We start from the raw sequence: 19,141 nt of genomic DNA on the forward strand, positions 1-19,141 counted from the left end.
AAAACATTATAAAGCTATAATATGTTAAATGCTACTTTAACTAGAAATTGGACATTACTGTATTAGGAAGATGGAGGACAGATGTTAAGGGAGTAAATGAGGGAATGCATAATTGACAGTTTAAAATAGCTATTTAAGCATGTGATTTAGAAAACTGGAAGTAAATAGGAGGAGAATAAGCTAGAAAGAATTCATACCCATTGCATCTGGGCAATTGGACTCCTGAAAAGAGGAGAGTCAGGAGAAGGACTGCAGCTTTTCATGACAAATATTGTAGAAGCGCCTTTCCACTGTGGGAACTATGATGTCTAATGTTATGGTAAAGGAAAAATTAAAATTAATCATTTAGGCAAAGAGGCAAAGTAAAGTTGTTCTGTAATGACAACTCCAGGTAGCACTTGAACAGGTTAAGAAAAGACAAAAAAAAAAAAAAAGAAAGAAAGAAAGAAATGAAACTGCATAAGCAAGGCACCAGGGTCTAAATTCACATAGTGGAACATTTTTTCCACTAACTGGAGAGAAAGGAATTTCTCTCTCTCTCTCTCTCTCTCTCTCTCTCTCTCTCTCTCTCTCTCTCTCTCTCTGTTTTTCTTTTTTAGTTGCCTTTTTTCTTTGTATGCGTTTGCCATGCATAATAATTACATTCCACAGAGCTTGCATCACTGACACCTCAGATTTTTAGGCGTTAGATGCTCACAGGAACACACAGCCTAGAACCCTCTAGGTTCTAGTACACAAGTACAGTTTATTGTAAGATTCACACTCCTGTGTGAACCTAGTGCCCCTGCTGATCCAGCAGGCAGCAGAGCTCAGGCAGTAATGTGAAGGGTGGAAGCAGATGTAAATGCACATGCTGCTTCCCTGGCTTGCATGTGGCTCAACAGAGCCGGCAACCAGGTTCCTAAATGCTACAGTCTGTGCCTGGAATGTGTGCGCGCAGTGGGAAGTGTGGGGAGTACTGGGAACCCCGCTGTACTCAGGCTACATGTACATTCTGCCCATCCTCATGGTATTTTTAGCAAAGTAGGGTTTAACGTCATGGCATTATGAAGAAACAGTTGTGCCATGATAAATAAAAATTGTGAAAAGAAAGAAACGAGGGGAAGATGGTCCCCTATATCTTTCCACCTTTTTTCTCAAGTGGAAGTTATTTTTCTTAACTGACAGATACATGATAAAGGCAATAAGCAATACATTTAATAAGCTTTATCAGTTAGGAAACTAGATCACTGAGAATACCTAAAATACACCTGCCAAGAAACATTCTGTGAATCACCACTGCTTGCAATATATGCATCAATGTCTAAACACATACTGCTAAGTAACAAGAGCCATACATACTGTATTCATTCATTATAACCATGGTTCTCTAAATTATACAAGTAAAAGTCATATACTCTTATAGTATGTTTCCCAAAATTTAAATAGTTTTCAGGTTCACTGCAGTAATATTTTCATAATATGTTTCTATTTAAAATACTGGTATCAGCAGAGGTCATCAGTATTGTTGCAAGTCTATTATGCTACAGCTCCCACATATATACATATAAATACATATATGTATGTGTGTGTAATATTTATATATGAAATCATACATAATATTCATAGTAACATTAATTCATCATTATTCTATGTCAAAGATTAGGAGATTAATACTCAGAGAGGTAACACTGCCTTGAGAAGATCTGAACATATAACTGGATCTGCTTAACCCAAGGGTCCCTATTCTGTTGATACTGCCAGACCATATGTAATTCTGATGTTTTATTTAAGAAGAAAGCAGAAATTATTCATATATATGTACAGAAGAACTTCACAAAAGGCAGTTAAAGCTCCTACATCTCTGAAATCTGAAGGAGACAATGGTTTTATTTTTCATATTTGTAACCTCCCCAGAGAGCACCTCAGGACCTCTATTGTTCTGTTTTTCTGCCATCTTTCACCCTTCTGGATAATTCGGTGTCCTGTGTTTGGAGAAGTTCCATTCTGGAAATTAACTGCTTCAATGATACAGATACATTTGTGTTTCCTAGTGTGGAACTAAATGAGGAAACAACTCATCAAAGACCAAGAAAAGACAAAAATTAACAAAACTTGAAAGGGATGGTTCAAACAGCAGGGTGCATTAGATGAATCATGTAGGATATTTCTAATGAGTTGCACTAGAATTTCATTCTTGCCAAATAAAGTGTGTAATACTTTGGTGATTTATTTAAGAAATTATTCAAATTCACTTGATGAATAGCTGAGGCTCCAGAAATGACTGACATCCTCAGAATGGTTCCTCTGCATGGCATAACAAGAGATGACTAATGTAAGAGAGAGTTACTAGAACTAATGCTCTGCTCTGATCACAAAAGAGTATCTCCCAGTCATTGTATATGTGATCTCCTTAGGTTGGATAAATGGTGAACAGCGAATGTGCCCTCTTCCCAGCCAGTTTCACTTTTAAAAGCACTGAAGTGAAACCTCTAGAAAGGAGATAAGGGCTGCCATAAACACCCACAAATGATTACGTCTTAAAAACAAAACTGAAGAGCAGTCTAATTAATTTACAAAGTGCAGAGTGTTGCAAGGCAGGCGTTTATGCCGCTGAGCTAAATCCCCAGCCGCAACAATTATATTTCTTGTGGGGAATTGCTACCTGTAAATAATACATCTTAATTCTCTTTTCTTCTCCCACATCTTTATCCCCTTTCCATTTGAACAAAATCTCTCTCTACTCTCTATTTACTTTTTATTTTCCTCTTTATTTATATTTTGGGTTTCTCATATGAAAAAAAAACCTTGAGAAATTTAAGCTTCTGATATATTTCACTTAATATTGTACTTAAAAGTGCAGTAATTTTCCTGCAAATTGGTTGTTTTTCTTTCTCTATGGCAGAGTATTATGCTATTGTGTACACATAGTGCATTTTCATTATTCATTTACCCATTAAGTCAGTTCCAAGATTTAGTTATTAGGAACTGTTCTACGTTACCATAATATGATGTCTTTGACTCTTTTGGAAATATATGGAAAAGAAGCATCACTGCACCAAATGTAATTTCTATTTTTAAGTTTTGAAGAGTCTTCATACTGATTTCCATAATGGTTTCAATGTTTTACATCTCACCAACAATGTTCTTTTCCTGCAGGCTTGCCAGAGTTTGTTATTTGATATCTTGATGCTAACCATTCTTTCTAGAGTAAGATAGACTCCCAGTGTTGTTTTAATTTGCATTTATCAAATGACCAGCAATGTTGAATATTTCTCATGTATTTAATGTACATTTTTACTTGTTCTATTGAAAAAATGTGTATTCATTTTAGTTGCCTGACTTTTAATTGGAACTTTTATTTTGATGTATCTAATATTTTTGAGTTCTTTAAATATTCTAGATATTAGTCCTCTCCCTGAGGAACAGCTGGCAAATGTTTTCCCAGTTTGTAAGTTGTCTCTTCATTGTGTTGATTGTTCCTTTTACTGGGTAGATTTTTAATTTGGTATGATCCCATATGTTGACTCTTGGTATTATTTCTTGTGCCATTGGGGTTGTGTTCTGAAAGTCCTTGCCTATGTCTTTGAGCATTGTACTTATTTATTCTTCCAGGAGATTAGTTTCTTCTTAACATTCAGAGCTTTGATACATTTTGACTTTAGTTTAGTGCATGATGAGAGATATGGGTCTAGAATACTTATTCTACATGTAGATTGTTAATTTATCACCTTTTATGAAAGAAGTTATCTTTCCTCCAATGTATGCTTTCAGAACCCTTGTGAAATGTCAAAGAACTAAATGTGGCTGAGGCTATTAATGCATCCTCTATTCTGCTCCACTAATCGACAGATCTGTTTTTGTGCCATTACTATACTGTTTTCATCACTGTAGCTTTGTAATATAGTTTTAAGCCCAGGATTGTGATAGTTCCCGTGCTGTTCTTCTTACCCAAGATTACTTTTGCTAACCTGGGTCTCTTCAGTTTCTACATGAATTTTAGAATAAATTAGGATTTTCTCTAGTTCTTTGAAGAATACTTTTGATATTGTGATTGGGGTTGCATTAAATATGTGTATCAGTTTTGAAACTGTGACCAAGTTGACTTCACTTGTTCTGCCTATTTAACAACAGAGCATTTTCTAATGTCCTCTTCAATCCCCTTTTCCAGACTTCTGTTTTTCCACTGTAGATGTCTTTCACTTCCCTATATTAACTCCTAAGTATTTAATTTGCCTTGATACTATTGGGAACAGTATTATTTTCCTAATTTCTTTCGCAGTGAGTTCATTTTTTGCATACAAGAACATTATTGATTTTTCGTGTTGATTTTCTATTTTTACTACATTGGTGAATTTGATTATAAATTCTAGGTGTTCTTGGTGGAATTTTTGGATCTTCTATGGAGAGGATCATATAATCTGCAAATAATTATAATTTGATTTCTTTCATATATGTAACTTTTTAGTTTCTTCCTCTTGTCTGGTTGCTTTGGCTAATGTTTTCAGTACAATGCTGAATAGGAGTCATTCTGAACTTGTTCCTGATTTTGGAAGAAAAGTTGAATAATATGATGTTGGCAGAACGTTTGTCATAAAAGGCTTTTATGATACTAGGATAAAGTCCTTCTATGCATATTGTTTGAAGTTTCTTTCTTATGAATGGTTGTAGGAGTTCTTCAAAGACTTTTTCTGCATATATTGGGATGATCATATGACTCTCACCCTTCTGTTTATGTGATGTGTTACTTATTGGTTGGTGTATCTTGAATCATTCTTGCATCCCTCAAATGAAGCCTGCTTGGTCACGATGTAAGCTCTTTTTAATGAGTTGTTCTCTGCTTGCCAGTATGTTGTTGAGGATTTCTTCTGTGGTTGGATCTTTTTTCTGCTTCTGAAATTAAGTAATGGTAACTTCCAGGAATAATTTTGGAGTATTTTCTCACTCCTAATTTCATTAAAACATTTGAGCAGTATTGACATTAAGTCTTTCCTGAAGTTCGTATAGAATTTACAGTGAATCCATCCGTTCCTATGCTTTTCTTGGTTGGTAGGTGTTTTATTACTGCTTCTATTTAATTGCCTATTATCAGATTATTTGGGGTTTTTATATCTTCTAAGTTCAGTTCTGATAATTCATATATATCTAGAAATCTATCCATTTCTTCTGAATTCTCCAATTTATTGGTAAATAGGTTTTCAAAATGGTTGTTAATGATGTTTTGGATTTCAGCAGTGTCCAGTATAATTTCACATTTTGATTTCTAATTGCACTGACTTGGGTGCTTCCTTTCTTTGGCAAAATTGGCTGAGGATTTCTATATTTTTATTTTTCTATATTTTTCTATTTCTATATTTTTATTTTTGTTCAAAGAACCACCTGTTTCACTTGTTGATTTTCTGGTTTGTTTTTTGGTCTCCATTTTACTGATTTATGCTTTGATCTTTACAATCTCTCTTCTTTCACCAGCTTTGTATTCGCACTGTTCTTGCTTTTTTAGGCCTTGGAAGTACATCATTAGGCCATTTATTTGGGCTCCCTGCTTTTCATATGTGGTCATTCACAGCTATAAATTCTCTTTTTAAAGCAGCTTTTGTTGGGTCTGGTATGTTTTACTGGCATTAGTACTTAAGTGTAGAAATTATTTTATTTCTTCTTTAATTTCTTCTTCTACGCATTGATTATTCAAGAGTGTAATGTTTAATTTCCATGCATTTGCATAATTTCTATGATTGTTTTTTTCACTGAGTTCTAGTTTCATTGTGCTATGATTTGCTACAATATATGCTATAATTTTGATTCTTTTGCATTTACTTAAGCATGTTTTATTAGCTAATATGTGATCTATTTTGGATAGAGTTCCACACTCTGCTGAGAAGAATGTGCATACTGGTGTGGTTGGATAGAATACTCTGGAGATGTCTATTAGGCTCATTACTGAGAATGTCTTATTTATCTATCACATGTCTTTGTTTATTTTTGTCTGCCTGAGCTGTCTATTTCTGGCAGTGAGACACTGATATTCCCCACTATAATTGTGTTTATGCTTATATGAACTTTTATGTCCAATATCACTTGCTTTATAAGGTAGGTTGTGCTGTTTTTCAATCATATATGCTAATAATTATCATCGCTCTTTGTTGAATTTGTCCTTTAACCAATATGTAGCAACTTTCTTTACATTTTCTGATCAGGTTTTTGGCTTGAAGTTCACTTTGTCTGAAAAACAGGACAGACAATCCTTATTTGGGGGTTCCTATTGCATGAAACATTGTTTTTCTTTGATTTTTATTCTATGAATTTCTTTTGAATCAATTGCTTCTTGTATATAGTGCAAAACCAGGTTTGTTTCTTGACTCTTTCTGCCAGTTTCTGTCTTTTGATTGGAACATAGAGACCATTTAATTAAGAGTTATTACTGAAAGGTATTGATTTGTGTCATTGCTTTATTTTCTTGTTCCTAATTTCTTTTTTCTCTTCTATTAAACTGCTCAGTATATCAGTTGTACTCAACATTTTAGGATTTTTCAATTTATTGTTTCTTTGTAGGATATCCTTTAGAATTTTTTAGAGTCCTGGTCTGTTAGTCATGGATTTCTTTAGGTGCTCTTTATCATGAAAATGCTTTATTTCTCAATCAATTTTGTAAGATGGTTTTCCAGGATATATCAGTTTAAGTTAGAAGGGCTTTGTGGTTTTTTTTAGGACTTTAAAAACCAAACTGTAAGCAGTACTAGTCTTTAAGGGTTGTGTTGAAAATTCTGCTGTAATTCTAATGGGTTTATCTATTGAAGTGATTTGTTACTTTTCTCTAACAGCTTAATCTTAAGATTTTGTTCTTGTATTGAATTTTCAAATTTTGATGATGATCTATTGTGAAGAGTTTTTTTTTTTCTCTAATTTTGGAAATGTATATTTCTGTATGTCTCACTGACTTATATGTTAGATTCTCTTCTTGTATTTGGAAAGCTTTTCCCTCTATCTCAGTAAACAAGTTTTTAAATGCCATGTGTACTGTCTTCTGATTTTCCCCCAATTACAATTAATCTTACATTAGATTTATTTTGTCATCTAGCACCTGTATGATTATTTTTCATATACTCTTAGTGTATTTTAAGTATCGCTTATTAATTAGTCTCTCATACATGCCCTATCTTCTAGTTCTGACATTCTTTCCTCTCCTTGGTCACTTCTGCTGCTCAGATCTTGGAAAGAATTTTTAAACTTCCCAATTTCTGTTTGCTACCTTTTGATGAACTCTAATTCTTTTCTCTGTTAGGCATTCATTTGGTTTAGGTCAGCTAGCTTTTTATTAGTGATAAAATCTTAGACTTTATTTTTTTAATGTCTGTTATCTGATTAGTTATATTTTATTTATACTCAGACATTATTGGTCCTTTTTGAAATCATCTTGATTATATTTTTCAATAATTGGGCTGTGGACTTTTTTCCTCCACCACTATGCCCTGTAGGTGAGCTCTGTGAAATTGAAAATTTAGGGAACCTTTTTTTCTCTAATCTTGTCATTCTTATGTTTTTACTTCTTACTTGCTTGTTTGTGCTGAGGATTATGTGTTGGTTATAGTTGAAGGCTTTGTTATTACTGCAAAGACCTCATTAATTAATATCTGCTTTTCAGTAATGCACTCTAGATATAGCTAATTCCAGGCCTTTAGCTCTATCCTTGTATCCCACCACCTCCAATTATTTGCATGGGGCAGCTTCAGTGTATTTTGCCTAGTACTGAGTTCTCCAGGAATAGACCACAGTATTGTTAGTGAATAAAACTATCCAGATGTTGGCAGAGAAAATTAATTAATTGTAAAAATTATGTAATTTTGACTATAGTAAAAAATGTCAGCAACAATAATAGCATCAAAGACAAACTAAATGCCTACACACCCTAAGTAGCAATCATGTCCCATCTTTACCCATAGAAAATGGCACTGTAATTACACTATAAACACTAAGACAACCAAATATTAATCTGTGGTAAATATCCTAAATGGAACAATTTTATCTGCATTAAAAGTAGAACAGCAAGAAGTTTCATATATCTTAATCATTTTACTAATTAAAATACAGGAGATGTGGATTTAGCTCAGTGGCATAAGCGCCTGCCTTGCAAGTGTGTGGTTGTGAGTTTGATCCCTGGAACCAATAAAAAAAAAAAAAAAAACAGGAGATAGAGAAAAGTAAAAGTTGAAAAACTAATCAGTGGAAGAGAAGGAGGAGAGAAGAGTGAGATAATGGATCCTACTTAGGAAAAGGAATCTAGTAGTATTAGTGTCTAATAGGTTAGGTTTTACTTGTCGCCGAGACAAAATACCTGACGCCCAAAGTTGGGAAAGGAAAGGTTTATTTCTTACAGTTTTTGGAGGTTTCAGTCCATACTCAGTTGGCTCCAAGACAGAACTGCGGCATGGCAGGGCTGCGGTTCATGGCGGCTGCAAGCAGCAAGGCAGAAACTGGCAAGAGAGTGAGATACACGTTCTTCCTGCCATTACATCACATCCTGGCTCCACCCCTGTGAGCGTGTAGCACTGACACCATCAATCCAAGCACTAGACAATGAACCAATCACAAGTGCATAATGCAAACGCATGAAGTCTGGGGGCCATCGCATAAACCATGACAATTAGATAACAATTTTAAAAAACAAGATAAAGAATAAAAAAGAAAAATAGCAAAACACAGAAAAAATAAGAAGAATGAAGTAAAAAGAAAAGCAAAAAAATAGACTAAACTCCAAGATCCCCACCCCAAAAAATGAAGGAAAGTGCAAAAAGAGGGGAAAATTGAGTCAATTAAAAGATTTACTCTGGTTTTTGAATGGTATTTTTCTAGGATCTGAAGTCACGAAATCCAGCAAATCACAGTTTTCTGCATGGGCTATTTTTGGGACAAGTGTTGTGGGTGAGGTCTGTCATTTCTCCTTGGAGCTGACAACTCTCCAGGGTTTTCCTTCTGTCTTGGGGCGCTGGCCTTATCTACAATCAGGTTAACTGCTTGCTTGGCTGGTGCCATTCCCGCTCAGTGCGGAGGGAAACAATACACATAACAAGGCTGCAGTTTCTGAGTGGCCAGTGCCAGGGCGCAGAATATGCAGACCCGGGGCTGGCCAGGGGAAAATGCCATGCAGGCTGGGATGGTAGGAGAGGGGCTCCTCACTCTAGCCACTCTTCCTAACCTGCCACACCAGGCTGCTGCTTGCTGCCAAAGTGTTTGCTTTAAGAGGGTGAAAAACAGATGATGAAAATGAGGTCAGGAAAATCAAAAGGGTTTGAGTGAGCTAACTTTTACCATAATGTTTATGGTAATTATGAGATACGTCAAATAGGAAATAAAGGGCGTGCAATGGTTTGCATCTAGACATCTCCCCAATGCCCTGTGCAGTGAGGGGTGGGGCTTTTCCAGAGATGGTTGTATCTACAGTATGTGATGAAAGGTGTGTGATTATTAAATCACTCCACTGATTGGTTTGGCACAGTTCTAGGTAGGATTAAGGAAGCTCTACTCTGCATAAAATGTAAGGGACAGAAAGAGGGCCACTGTTTATCACCTGTAGCATGCTGTCTTGCTGACTTCTGCTTCTGCCTTCCATGAACTGTTTCTCTTCTGCAATGCCCTTCTGCAATGCCACCCTGTCTTAGAGCCAGCTGACTATGAACCGAAACCTCTACAAACTGTACCAAATAAACATTTTTTCTTTTAACTTTAGGTTTCTGGTATTTTGTCTCAACAATGAGAAAGATGACTAAGACAAAGTACATAGCTAAGGTTCATGTGCCCATTGCAAAGTTTTAACATCAGCAGTATTACAGAATATTTTATTTTAAGGGAAAAATGTTAGTTATGTTCATGTTCCCATTATCATTCTTTTCTCAAAGGTGAATTTAGTATGCAACCTACACGTTTGTTTTTATACATACGCACACATGTATACACATACATATACACTTAAATAGATATAAATTACCTTTAAAATAGGATGCCCATGTCTATAAACTATATAGTGTTTTGTTGTTATATGCTTGTATGTTTTTGCTATTACACATTTTCAAGTTCCATGGGGAAATTTCATAATGTGTTTATTAGTCTTTCCTCACAATATTAAGTTTTATGATGTTTTCATTCTGGTCCACACAGGTAGTTCTACATAGCAGGGGACAGGACACTTTTTCCAAAGAGAGATAGATAGTAAAGGGTCCTGTAGATTCTGTTGCATCTACTTAACTCTACTAATATAGTGTGGAACCAGTCATAGTGGGCAGATATGGCTGTTTTCTATTAAATCTTGCCTGCAAAACCAATAATGGGCCAAATTTGGCTCTTGGAATGTAGTGACTAGACCTTGTTATGTAGCATTTCATTGGAAAAATATGACACAATTGATTTTTTTTTGTTTTCATTATGATAGTTAATTTTAGGTGTCAACTTGACTAAATTGAGGGATATTTGGGTAACTGGTAAAACATTATTTCTGGATATATTTGTGAGTGTGCTGCTAGATGACACTAAAATTTTAATCAGTGGGCTGATTAAAAAAAAGAGTTGTCTTCAATGTGCTCAGATAAAACAAATAGAGGAAATGTGAATTTTCTGTGTATCTTCTGCAGCTGAAATGCCCTTTTCTCTACCTTTGGAGATTAGACTTTAAGTTCTTCTGCTTCTGGACACCAGGACTTGCATAAGAAACCTCCCTTTCTTCTCAAGTTTTCAGTCTGGTGGAAAATTAGACTATTAGCTTCCCAGGTACGAGACCCTCAGACTTTGCCTGAGGCTCAGTAGCAGCTTCTCTGGTTTTCTGGCTTGCAGGATGCTTGCTGGGAGACTTCTCTGCCCTAACAATCATGTGAACCAATTCTTATAGTTACATATCTATCTGTCACCTATCTATCTATCTATCTATCTATCTATCTATCTATCTATCATCTATCTATCATCTATCTATCGATCTATCTATCTACTCCTGTTGATACTGTCTCTCTAAAGAATATACATGATAATGGACATTGAGGTCCTCAATCATTTTTCTCTAAATTACTAGTACTACAGTAAAGAATCTTGTACATATTTCCTGTGTTCTTGAATCAGAAATTCTTCAGGTCAGGGCCTTTAGCCTGTAATGTACTTATAAGTCACCTGCAGATCTTGTTAAAATACAAAATCAGTAGACCAGAGGAAAACCTGAAATTCTGTTAGTCTAACAGGCTCCTAGGTCAGGAAAGCTCCAGGTTGATGCACCATATTTGAAGATGCACCCTGGACTATAGAACTAGAAGTGAAATTGCTCAAAATTATTAAATACCGACAAATTGCTTCTCCAGGTATTTAAATCTTTCAAGTTCAATACCAGTAAAGTATATGACACTTTTAATTATTTTACATTTTTGCCAACAGCCTAATTTTCAGACTTGTATATCAGCAATTTGAAGCATATGAAGTTGTACCTTGTTTAAATTTCATCTTTTCTGGTAACTTAAAATTGAACATCTTTTTATATGTTTGTTATGCCAAGGTCTCGCTGTTCTGTGTATACGTGTCTTGTTTACTTATTTTTTTTAATTTTCCTTATTGGTCTAATGCTTTTACACCAATAAGACTTTTTAATATTTTTTAAACCCTGCACATTGATATTTTGCTGCTGTGTTTTTTTTTTTTTTTTTGCAAATATTTCTTCAGTCTGTTTCTTCCTTTTAATGTTGTCTTTAGTGTGGAGAATACCTTAATTGTGCTATTAATAAACTATTTTCATTTTGTTGTTGGCATTTTAGAATTTTGCTTTAGAATGCCTTCCTAAGCCATAAAGACAAGAAAAGGTTTTTTCTTACTCTTTTCTGTAAATTTTGTGAAGAGAGTTTTTTTCTCACATATACCTTAACTTACCGAACCAATTTTTTGTCCTGATGGAAAATCAGTCCTTCAGTATCATTTAATGAGTAGCTCATCTCTTCTGCATTGATTTGGAATGTTGTGTTGGGGCCAGGAATTTAGCTCAGTGGCATAAGCACCTGCCTGGCATGTAAGTGCAAGGTTCTGAGTTCAATCCCAACCGATCACAACTGGTACCAAAAAAAAAAAAAAAAAAAAAAAAAGAAATGTTGTAACTGTGTAACTATATCACACATTAGTATGTTGGAGTACTCTGTTCTGATTTTTACTGCTTTGCACATCTATGACTTACTAGTGCAACTTTATAAATTTTTATGTTTAATAAGGCGCCTTCAAAATAGCCTTAATTATTTTAAATGTTTACTTTTTAGCTCTTTTGTTAACTATAAATACATGCAGGCAAGTCCCTATAACCACATATATGTACAATTCAATAAGATTTTATGAACTGAATGAATATATGTTCAAGGTAAGCAGGTAAACTGAGGGACAAGAAGTTTTGTAGCATTTCACAAGGCCTCATCATGCTCATTGTTTGTCACTAATATCTCAGCTCAAGAGGAAAAAAGCATATATCTAATATCACAATATAAACTAGTTATATATCAATTATTTTAGTGTTTTATGCTAATGGAGATATAAAGGTTATATATATTTGAGTCTGGCCTTTGCTACTGTTGACTAATTTCTAGTTTTCAGCTATTATCAATCATGCTATGAGCATATTTACACACTTCTTGGGGTGAACATAAGGTTGTATATTTTCGTTACTCTAAGTATGGTAGTGAACCAGTCTTCATCTACAAACATTTGTGTTCTTGAACGACATAGAGATCATTAAGACTAAATGTTTATATACCTTTAAGATAATTTGATACAGAATATTTTAACCTCTATTAAGTATAATAATTTATAAATATAAAGTATTTTTAATTTTCAGGCAATTCATTTTTATTGTATTTACAAAATATAGGATATGATTATTTGGAAATGAGCAGTGATAACAACAATGGCAAAACCGAGACCTTCATGAAGACACTTTGAGCAGTACTGTTCCAAACCATAAATAGAGAATGTGCATTTTCAAACAACTGAATATAAAGATTTCTTCCCAAAGTTCCCTGATTGTGACTGGTGAAATTGTAAGTGGTCTCTGTAGGCTGGATTTTGGTTATCATTTTGTGAACTTTGAAATACACTGCTTGACTAATGAGCATCTAAATTTTTTGATCATATCCTTTATATTAGTAAAATATTGAGAAAATTCATTCTATAAGACATAAATATTAGTATAAATCATATATTTATTTACTATACTTAACTGAGATACACTATAAAACAGGTATGAAAAATAAAAATTAGAAAAATTGAAGTTAAATGATAAATTTTTGCAGCACTGAGCCTCCACTGAAGCTACTAACTTTGACTTTATTGGATAATAACAGGTATGAGCAATACATTTATAAATGGGTGTGGCTATGTTTCACAAAACTATAAAATCAGGTAGCAAGCCAGATGTGTCCTAAAAGGCAGAGTTGCTAACCTCTGCTCTAGACTGTAAACAAAAATAAAATCTAATATTAATGCTCTTAAAAAGTACCAGCTGCTTTAAAAGGAGAAGCCAGGAAAATTAATAGTCTTCTTTCATTCCTTCCTTGTTTCCTTCCTTCCTTCCTTCCTTCTTCCTTCCTTCTTGCAAATAAAGTCATTTTATAGATAAACAAACCAAGATTTGGTGCAATGACTTTGCCAATCAGTTCAGTTAGGAAATTTTGCTGTATATAATTGCATTTTATGCTTACTACCACAATACCTTGTACTTATAGTTATTGCATTTAATAACAACTGTATTCAATTTTTTTACTGATTAATAACATACTGGGCCAGCACATTTTGGTGTCCTCTGGTTCACTTTTTCCTCCTTTAGATATTGCATCATTTCTTTTAAAAATGTTTTACTGCATTTAGGGCTAGAAAGTTTAACAGAATCATTTCTATGAGTTCAATGGCTAAAAGAATTTTAAAAGACATTTAAAAAAAACAACCATTTGCTTTCAGGAAAGTCTTTAAAAATTGGCAGGAATTCGGATTACGAGTAGAAGATACTCTCAGGGGTTGCGTTTCAGTAACTCTACCGAGTATTAATGATTCACTCAAGTGCTTAAATATGCACAGTCGATACATTATGCAAACAACACCCTGGCCAGAAGCATGCAGAAGGCTTTCATATACACTTCTCTTAAGAAACAAAGCCATGATTAATTCATGGTCAAGGACACAACTAATGTGAGCAGTAAATAAATCTAGCCTGGGGGGTTCAGCAGATCCAGCAGGATGTTGCTATTTTGGATGTGCTCAAGGACACTGGCTAGCATCTCTTCATTTGTTCTGCTTCTGCGCACAGTACAAGGCCTCACATGTAACAGGCAGGAGGCACTTGTGGTTTGAATGAATGAACACAGCTACACAAAAGGACTGGATCCTCTACAAAGGCCTCTTATAGTTGTTCTCAATATTGTAACCTTCTTATTTCTTCTACCGGTTTTATTAAGACTACTGAAAGTAAAGATGAATGTTTTGAATAACAGTAAAGATTCTACAAGAAAAAAATTGAAAGCCAGAGACCCATAATTATTCACCTAACACTGCCTATCTTCTGGCAAAGAGTTTACCAACAGATAAAATTTACAAATATTTTTCCATATTTTAATAGTATCTTCAAAAACACAAACTCATTATTCTAAAATTTGTTCTGTTATCAGATTTCTAAATTTATCTTTGAAAGGGTTTTGGCCCAGGCTGGATACTGTAGCCAGTAAAGCCAAGGAGCTCCTATCTCCCCCACCCTTAGGAATTGCTTCTGGTGCCAAACTAAGACCAATGGGCTACCTGTGCATCCTTAATGCCCCCTTGGGTTCCACCCCAAGCCTAAGCTACTTATGTGCCTCACTCCACATGTTCCACGGAGAGATCGCCGTCCCCAGGGTGGAGATGCCACATCCCAGGGGGTCGGGGGTGTCTCTCCCCGCATTCCCAAAATAAAGGTTATTTATATTTCATACTTCTTATCTTTTCAGCTGCCGCTGGTCTGGTCCTCCTCCTCCTTCCCTCCACAGTTCTATCAGATGGTTCCCTGACCGGGAACAGCAGGCGAGAGACTCCTGGGGCTGGTTCCCAGTTTTGAGTCCCCTGCTGTTGAGGACCGACCAGACTGCATCCTGCATTAATTCCTCACTTCTACATTCAGGAACTGTAAGCTTGGCTGCTGGTTCGCAAACAACACCCACCAATTTACCACAGGTGAGCAACTCCCCAGAGACAGCCACTGAGCCAGGTTCATGTGGATTTTCTCCCCACTTTGCGTGGGTTCGTGACCCTTTCACGTCTTTTAGACAGCCCAAACCAAGGCCTTTCTGGGCAAGCCAATGTCTACTCTGGACAGCCCACACTGAAAGACCCTCGCTTTAGAGCTTTTTAAGTTCTCAGGGCAGAGTGGTTACTCGGCCCACGCAAAGTCCACTCTTAATATTGGTGACGGCCAATTATTAAGAGTTTGGAGCCATATAGCCAACCCATCGGTCTGGGATGCAGTGTGACGACTCTAATCCTGACAGACCACGGTCCGTTGCCTCATCTGATTGTAGCCCCATGGGCTAGACCCCCACACCAGATTTTATCTTGGGGACCACTTCCTGACCCCCCCCTGCCTCCGCCAGAAACCATACCTATCTATGGCTTATCACACTGCAGAGGAGCTTACAAAACTCTTATCTTTGTTTTGGGAATGTGTCCCTTCCCGCCAGCTTCCCTGTCCCTTTGTCTCCTGCAGGATCCCTCCCCCTCCCCGAACTTAAAGAGATAACAGCGTCTTCCCTTGCAGCCTTTGGGAGTTTTCTCAGTGCCTCCTTTCCTCCTGGCTTCCGCTCCCTCTCAACACGCTGCCAGCGTCCCTTTGTTTCCCGTGCGTGCCAACCCATTCCGTGCCGCTGAAATTAAAAAGAAAACCAAACAATGTTGAGATACACATAAGATTTTAAACAAACAGTTTCAGCTACACATGGTGACTCAGTTCCACATCCAACCCTTTCCCCGCCGCACCAGCCCATTCTTGCTGGTGCCGACCCAGCATCCTGGACCATGGGTTGCACGAGCAGCTCCCGCAGGTGGCTCCCGTGAGCGGCCGCCGGCTGCATGCCTCTGAGAGCACAGCCACACTTGGCCGCAGGCTACATCGCACCTCCCAGCCCCACCGCCTCTGCCGCCACGCACCACCCCCCGCCGGGGCTGCCGCCACCGCCTCTACTCCTGCCCCTGCCCCCACAGCCCTTCGCGCCACACGCTGCCAGCTCCCTCAGCAGCACCAGGCTGCAGCCGCCGCCATCGCCGCCACTGCAGGCCTCCAAGCCCCACCCCTGTGTGCCATTGCAGCTAAAATGTGTATTTCCCTGCGCCATCCCAGCGCCACCATCGCCTTTCCGGGTGGGATCTTGGCCCGCCCCTGCGTGCTGTGTCCCAGCGCTCGCCCTGCCCACTCTGCAGGTTCCATCTCAGGCCGCCCCTGCATGCTGTGTCGAGACACTCACCCAGCCCACTCTTCATGTTCTACCTATGTGCTACATGCCAGACAATCTCGGCCCTGCCCCAAGCGCAACTATGCTCTCTCTATAAGAGTGATGTGTCTATCTCCAAACTGCCTTAGTTCCAAATTGCCTTAGACACTGCGCATTTACAACGTCTCGAGGCTCCACTCAAACATATATATATATATATATATATATATATATATATATTTTTTTTTTTTTTTTTTTTTACAATTCAGTTCCACTCAAGCGAGGCTATTTTTCTTACAATTTTCTACCATTTATTCAAGGTTAGTGGCCACCTGATAATTTTACCACCAGCCTTGCTTATCAATTAAAGTCTACACTAATCTCCTGTTATAACCACTAAAGTTAAGAGATATTTATCAATTCCTTTTTGCTAGAAACCACTAGCTCTGTTCCAAGACAAGGGTTTTCTTAAAAATTCTAATATTGTCCACACCGGTAATGTTCTCTGTTAAATTCATTGCTCCTACTCTACTGTGTTGTTGCCAATCTCCTGTTTAACAACTGGGTTATAATAACTTGAGAGTATATACTAAGTTAATAAATTTATTCATAAGGTTGATAAACCTTTACTGCAAAATGTTTCCATTAAAGCCTTTTTTGTTAATTCCACGTGGCACCCTATAAAAAGTGATGTAACATCCAGATAAAGCCTGCTTTCTAATTTGAAATCCCAATATTAAGCTCCTACATACTTACTTAATTCTACAGATACCTTTTACTGTAGTCCAGATCTCAAGCAACAAGGCAAAACTTGACCTTAAAGCTCCACAGAGACCAGATTCTGAAAATGGCGGCGGGCTAGGGGATCGAGCGAAGAGTCTCTCCAGAGAATTCAAACTCGAAGCTAAAAAAAGACAGCATGGAGAGGGCCAGACAAATCGATAGCGATTCTTATTAACCAAGACAGTACAGCTGGAGGATTTAAAGTAGCGCTGAGACCTTCAATGCCGACAACGGGAGGCTGCAAATCTCGCGCCCTTAAATCAACAAACAGACTCGTGGACCCAGCACGAAAAGCTGAGTTGCTTTTGGGGACTGCGGGAAACGGACCGAGACTCCAAGTAGCAGCCAAGTCTGCACCGCTGCACCAGAGCGGACATACAAAGTGCGGGCGTTTCAAATTTAAACAGTGCACAGATATCTGACCAGTCAGCACTGTGCTGGGAGCGCACGCTGTGCACCGCCCCGCGCTGTCCTGGGAGTGCGGGAAAAGTGGGCAGCTTGGTGTGCGGCGGTCCCGGAACGAGGACTTGCACCGGACTCTGGTGAGTACAGAGAACCCCGCGGATGCTGGGTTTGGCCAGAGAACAGCTGGCCCGCCACCACGGGGAAATCAATAACACAGAGTCTGGTGCAGACATATTAGCCTGGCGGCAGAAACCGACACAGCATCAGCCGAAATTAAAAAGTACTTACATGATCTCATAGAGGAATTTAAAGATGTACTCCTGATCCAAGTGAGGCAAGATATAAAGAGATTAATTAAAGAAATGACAAGCCCCGCCCAAAAGAACACAGATGGAAGAACTGAGGAATTCAGAAAAGAAAGAGAAGCATCTGAAGAAGAATTTAAGCATAACTTAGAATACATGAAACAGATCCAAAGAGAATATCAGGAAACTAAAAACTCCATTGAATATTGGCAAAATGCCTTGACAGAAACTAAAGACAACCTTCTGAAACTTGAAGAGAGATTTAGGGCTTATGAACGTGAAAGAAAAAGCCTCTTAAAAATAACAAGGAACCAGAAAGAAGCAATTCTAAAACTGGAAGATGATAAAAAGATACATAACCTAAGAATAAAGAATGTGAGTGAGGAAGCAGGAACATCCAAAAATGAAATACAAAAAATATTCACAGATATATTAAAGCAAAATTTCCCACGTATAGCCAAAAGGAATGATATCCAGATAAAAGAAGCATGCAGAACGCCAGCTACCTACAACCAAAACAGATCTACGCCTAGGCATATAATAATCGAGATCCCAGAAATCCACCAAAAAAACAGAATATTAAAAGCAGCCAGAGAAAAGATGCAGGTTACCTATAACGGGAAATCTATCAAAATAACAGCAGACATCAACACAAACTCTTAAGTCAAGAAGGGAGTGGGGAGAAATATTCCAAGTCCTGAAGGAAAAAAATATACAACCAAAGTTCATATATCCATCAAAACTCTCTCTAAAAATTAATGAAGAAATAAGATACTTTCAAGACAAGGAGGAACTGTGGGAGTTCGTGGCCACCAATCCAACCCTACAGAGAGCGCTGAAGGACATTACAGAGAAAGAGAGGAAGAGAAATCAGGATTACAGCTACAGTGGCAGAGAGCCCTCAGTGAACGGGGCAGACAATGGAATGAGGGAATAAGGTGGACAAAATATAGCAGAAAAGTGGAGTAGCAGACATGAGGCAGAGACGGTAAGCTAGTCTTTGGTAGAGACAGCTCTGAAACTATATGTAAAAAAAAAAAGCAGAGGTCATTGCTAATGGTGTATAACGATTTAAAAGACACAGTAGTCCTAGTGCCATATTTAGATTGAATTAAATTTGTTCTGGTCTGTCCACTCATGTCAGCTTTGAGGACACAGACCTCTAGAACCATGGTAACTATCCTTACTTTCCTATTGACTTAGGCTGAAATCCTGTATTACTTA

The 19,141-nt window shown here is 37.4% G+C and overlaps 1 long non-coding RNA gene across 1 annotated transcript; it reads right to left on the bottom strand.

The window, feature by feature from the left end:
- Positions 1-562: 562 nt before the first annotated feature.
- On the bottom strand, positions 563-17,330 carry LOC134477849 (uncharacterized). Its single transcript, XR_010050091.1, has 3 exons — positions 17,197-17,330; positions 11,869-15,860; positions 563-8,447 (listed from the first exon to the last, which is right to left on the bottom strand). It is a non-coding gene; the product is annotated as an uncharacterized LOC134477849 (long non-coding RNA).
- Positions 17,331-19,141: the final 1,811 nt, after the last annotated feature.

The sequence above is a fragment of the Cavia porcellus genome, unplaced genomic scaffold, assembly GCF_034190915.1.
Source record: "Cavia porcellus strain 051 isolate PalLab524CR breed Dunkin Hartley unplaced genomic scaffold, mCavPor4.1 scaffold_10, whole genome shotgun sequence".
NCBI classification, from domain to species: Eukaryota; Metazoa; Chordata; class Mammalia; order Rodentia; family Caviidae; genus Cavia; species Cavia porcellus.